The 5,327-nt window shown below is 40.6% G+C and overlaps 1 non-coding gene across 1 annotated transcript; it reads right to left on the bottom strand.

Annotated features, from left to right (window-relative positions):
• Positions 1–4,728: 4,728 nt before the first annotated feature.
• Positions 4,729–4,835, bottom strand: LOC141609606 (small nucleolar RNA R71). Its single transcript, XR_012527531.1, has one exon. It is a non-coding gene; the product is annotated as a small nucleolar RNA R71 (small nucleolar RNA).
• Positions 4,836–5,327: the final 492 nt, after the last annotated feature.

Below are 5,327 nucleotides of genomic sequence, written 5' to 3'. Positions count from 1 at the left end.
CATGTTTGTACGATCTACTCCCATGAATCCCCTATGAACCCATGACATCCTAGTATCTTTATTAATTGTTTACATCTCTTAATTTACTGCTCGTTTTACTTTATTGCTTCTATTAGTTTAGACTCACCAACTCCAACCCAAATCAAGTGTGACACTAGCATAAATTGAGATAGATAGACTTAGAACCCAAAACACACCGTCCCGTGGATCGACCTCGACTTAACCACTAACTAGTTGTTTGTTGAGAAATATAAATGTGTTTGATGGAGTGAACAACGACTCGCTCTACATCAGTATAAAGTGGACTCAAACGGTTTCCAGGCATCCCATAATTGCTTGGTGGCGACTCCGAACATCTCTGCATCGTTTCGATACCCTTGCCGAGACGAAACCGACCGATCTAAAACGATCCGGTCGAAAGCATTTATTACGCCGCTGAGCGTGGCTTTCAGACCGTTGCACGCCCGTAGCTTGGCCCGGTGTGTAGGTGGGCCCATGTCCCCAGTACCTCCCCTACAGTCCCTCGATAAACGTCGAGCAGCCCAGCGTCATAGGCCGTGTCTCGGACCACCACAGCAGCACAAACATTTAACCTACCTGCAAAATCATAAATCTCCAACCACCACCATTTGAATACTCATGTGACAAAACCCGATATCCAATTTGAAACAGCAACCCAAACAATATTATTATTATTAAAGAAAAAACTACAGATCAAACACAAACATTCACCAATTTATACATTTCACCCAAAAATATAACATTTTAAATTCACAAAAACATCAAAAAAAAATAAATTACAACAAAAATAGATTAAAACACATGAGACCTGTTTAGCCTTGTAACCAAGACGACGAGTAACCCTCAAAATGGAAGGTAATTGACGATATTTGCAACAATGAACCATAAAAATGAACCTCACCTCATAACATCTGATTTTTATAATTTCAATTTCAAATTAAAATTAATCGATTCAATCGTCATTAATCATCTTAAAATGTAATGATGATGGTAAGAAGAAAGAAAGGGATTGACATAGAGATAAAAGTGTACCCATTTTTGGCTACTGCTGCTTTGGGACGGCGGTGGTGGATGGGATAAAGAGAGTTCAAATGGTATTCAACCAGATCTCCGCCGTCGATTTTGATAAGGTGATGGCGTCTAGCCGGAGATCCAGTGGGCACCGATGAGAGTATGCTCTGTCGGTGAGAAAGAGGAAGAGTGAGATGGGTGATTGAAAGTGACGGTGTATAATAAGTTGTGTGGAGGTATAACTTTGACTTTGTTTATATACTTAGTCTGACCAATTTAAGTTAGTTCGTAAGTTCGTACTGAAATTTAGTTTGTACGTGACCTCGCCCCTCCATAGGGACGGGATCCGGTGCGAACTGACTTAAAATGGTTCGACTAAGTAAAGAAGCAAAGTCAAACATAACCCACCACACATACTGACTTCAGTGACTTGTACCCCGTCACTTTCAATTACCCATCTTACTTTACATCTTACTCACCCACAAATCATACTCTTGCCGGCGACCACTGGTAATCCAACTACACATCGTCACCGTCATCTCCATATCAAGACTTGTGGCGCAGATCTGGTCGAACACCATTTGCTCTCTCTCTCTTTATCCCATCCATTAACATTAGTCACCGACCGGCGTCCCGTAGTTCCGTTTGTCATCGTAAATTCCACGCCACGTCACTCCAGCGAACTTTCGTCGTCCCATTCACCGTCAATAATCCTTAGCCGGCTCGGTACCAAAGTATTAATGTAGATCTGGATTTTAGATCTCGACGGCGACAATTTGGTGCCATAAATGGTTGAGACGGCGACAATTTGGTGCCATAATTGGGTGTGTCAGATATCCTCGACGCTGTCAGAGGTTGCTGGCCGGCGTGGTCTAGTTTGCCGTCGGGGATGGTTGGTGGCGGGGTGGTGAGATGGCAGAAAGGTAGTCGGTGAATAGTGGAGGATGGGTTGTTATTAAAGTGGTTGTGGAGGAAGTGGTAGTGGTAATCTTATACTTTTGTATTCATGGTGGTCTGTTTTTCACCGGCGTCGTTTGGTGTACTCTGAGATGTCATCGGTGTAGGTGTGGTTGTCTCCGACGACTGCTGGTGGTGGCGGCTCAAGGGTTGGGTGATGTCGGTTGGATACACAAGGGTATTACTGTAGATACACAACGGTATTATTGTAGATACACATGTATTCCGTATATATAGGATTATTTTACGTATCTTGGTTCATTAATGTGTGTGTCCAGATAGTTTGCATGGTTCCTTCTACACTTCTACCATTATTTGGGGATAGGCATTATGATGTGACACATATTTGAGCACATTTAGTCCCCGAATTAACCTCGTTCCTATGCTTTATAGTGCATAATTGGGTCATTTACTATCTTTAGTTTCCCATTTTGCATATTCTTTGAGGTTTTGTCCCCTTGGTAGGAAATTAGTGCTAACCTTGCATTTACATGACGAAATGGAGCTAAATTGATCGCATCTAATGACCAAGCATCAAAGAGAAGACATCGCTAAAAGGCCTATGTAGATAATAAAGTGAAATTGGTCCTTGCATCCCCGAAATGATCCTCGCGGATTATGAAGGGAGAAAAGAAGAGAAGCAGTCTGCCGTGGGATCCGAGCGGATCAAACCCAATCCGAGCGTCTCCAAACCCCAGCATCCGAGCGCCCCCCAGCCAAGACGCTCGTCTTGCAGCCATAGGATCCGAGCGTCTTCCTGACCAATCCGCTCGGATCACAGTCCAGAGAACCCGTGCCACTTCCCAAGACGCGCGGATCGTGGCGAGTCTTGCAAAACGGAGATGCTCATTTCCTTCGAGAGGAGCATTTCCTCAACTTTTCTTAAGGACTTAATAGTCATTTAAGCCCTTAGTAACCCTAATCCTTGTACCTAATCTTTAGTATAAATACCCCATTGTACTACTTAGATTAGCATGCTCTCTTAATACTTTCTTAATCAAGTTTTAATCATTCCTTAATCTTGTAATCAACTTTTAATCTAGTCTTAATTCAAATTTCAATACTTAATCTTTCCTTAATTTCTCTATTGTTCTTCATTTATTTTGGGTAATTAGAAGATTATTTGGGTTTATTTGGAGGATTGACATTCTTCCATCAATCATAAAGTATTTCTATTATTCTTTGCTTTATTATTGGGAATCATCTTCATAGGTATAATTCTCTCTTAACCTTGTTTAATTATTGTTAATCATTTTCATTTATTCATCATGTTTTGCTTTGCTAGTATGATTGACAACCTTGTTAGCACGTTAAACTTGATAATGAGTGAGTAGTTTCCTTAACTAGGGTTAATGTGGAATTAGGGGAAACCAACATGGGGATTTATTCATGCTTAATCTAATATGTTTTCATAATTAATTTGCTTGCTTGTTGTGATTTCAACTTATGCACATGTTATGTTTGATGAAATGCGAGCCTATGAATCCTTGCATTTTTTACCCATCACCTATCTTTTCAATGAGACTTGTAAGCTTATACACCAACTCGAGTCTCATTAGACCATGCATATAGTTGGATAGGAAGGACTAAGTCGACTTGTAGGTATTGTACAATCTAATCGATTCGGCTCTGGGACCCAAACCTTATTAGGGATTGTAAGCTTATACACCAACTCGATCCCATCACAACAATAAGTGCTTGCATCTAGTAGAGAACATGTTTGTATGAACAACTCCCATGACTCCCCTATAAACCCATGACACCCTAGTGCTTTTAATCAGTTGTTTACATCTCATTTGAATCACCTTGCTTGTTTTTATTACTTTGCTTTTATATTGTTTATTAGTTTAGTTGCTCTCCTATCTCAACCCAAATTGTGACTCCCTAAGACACAACCATTTGCAATTGAAAATCCACATCAATACCCGTCCCTTGGGATCCGACCTTTACTTACCTCTTTGCTAAGAGTAGTTTGTGAAGTTATAAATATTGTTTTGGTTAGGTAGCTTTTGACGACGAGTTTTAACCTACACCAAAAATGGCGCCGTTGCCGAGGACGGTGTTAGCTTGATTTGATTTTCATTAATTGTTTTTAGTTGTGTCTTTCTTTACCTTGGGGAAGTCAATCTCCTCAAGGTTGTTCTAATTGTTTTCGAGTTGTTTGATATTTTGCATCTCTAGGAGATCACAAGGTAACTTGTTACCCAATGATCTTGAAATTGAAAGAACTTTGACCAATAATAGAAGACTTGCTTTAAGAGGTATTGGAGAAATTGTGGACATTCAACCAAATAACATTGAGTTTACCAACCCTTTTGCAAGAGAAGGAGAGGATAACCCAATACAAAACCACCACAAAATCAACCCACAATGCCTAAATTCTAATCACATTCCGTACCAACCGAGGAGAACCTACCAAATGGTACTCCTACACCACAATATTTAACCGGTAATTTCATTGTCAAATCCGCATTCATACAATTAGTTGAGAGAAGTCAATTTGGTGGGATGCCTAGTGAAGACCCTCACTCACATATGACTTTTTGTGACTTTTGTGATGCGATTTCTCAAACCGGAGTTACTAAAGACAAAATCCGATTGGTCTTATTCCCTTTTTCTTTGAATGGTACCGCGAAACAATGGTTGAAAAACCTAGACAAGGCTACTCTTGGTATTGATTCTTGGAAGAAATTGGCACTTGCTTTCTACAAGAAATTCTATCCTCCGGAAAAGACTAACATGTTGAGAGCCCAAATCACCGGGTTTAAACAAAGGGATGAGGAATCTTTGTATGAAGCATGGGGGAGATTCAAGGACACTTGTCGTTCTTGTCCACACCATGGACTTAGCGAGTGGTTCCTTGTACAACAATTTTGGAATGGTCTATATGAAGACTCCCGAAACATTCTGAATATGGGATCCAATGGTATGTTTACCGAAGTTGATGACAATGAAACATGGAACAAAATTGAAGAAATGGCGGTCCATAACTCACAATATAGTAGACCTCGGAAGGCCTATGCGAAATACATGAAAGACATTCTTACAAATAAGAAATCCATCCGGAAACTAGAGACTATTGCTTTCACTAAAGTGAGTAGTGCCATCCTACAAGGAAGTTCACCTCTAAAACTCAAAGATCCGGGATGTTTCTCTATTCCATGCACCATTGGCGACACTACAATCAACAAAGCTTTATGTGACCTTGGAGCAAGTGTGAGTGTCATGCCATACTCGGTGTGCAAAAGGCTAGGAATGGGAGAACTCAAATGCACTAATATCACGCTTCAGATGGCGGATCGATCGACAAAGACACCTTTAGGGGTATGGGAGGATGT

Source organism: Silene latifolia, chromosome 10 (genome assembly GCF_048544455.1).
Source record: "Silene latifolia isolate original U9 population chromosome 10, ASM4854445v1, whole genome shotgun sequence".
Taxonomy (NCBI): Eukaryota; Viridiplantae; Streptophyta; class Magnoliopsida; order Caryophyllales; family Caryophyllaceae; genus Silene; species Silene latifolia.
The sequence above is the reverse complement of the archived record's forward strand: the minus strand, read 5'-3'. Positions and strand labels throughout refer to the sequence as shown.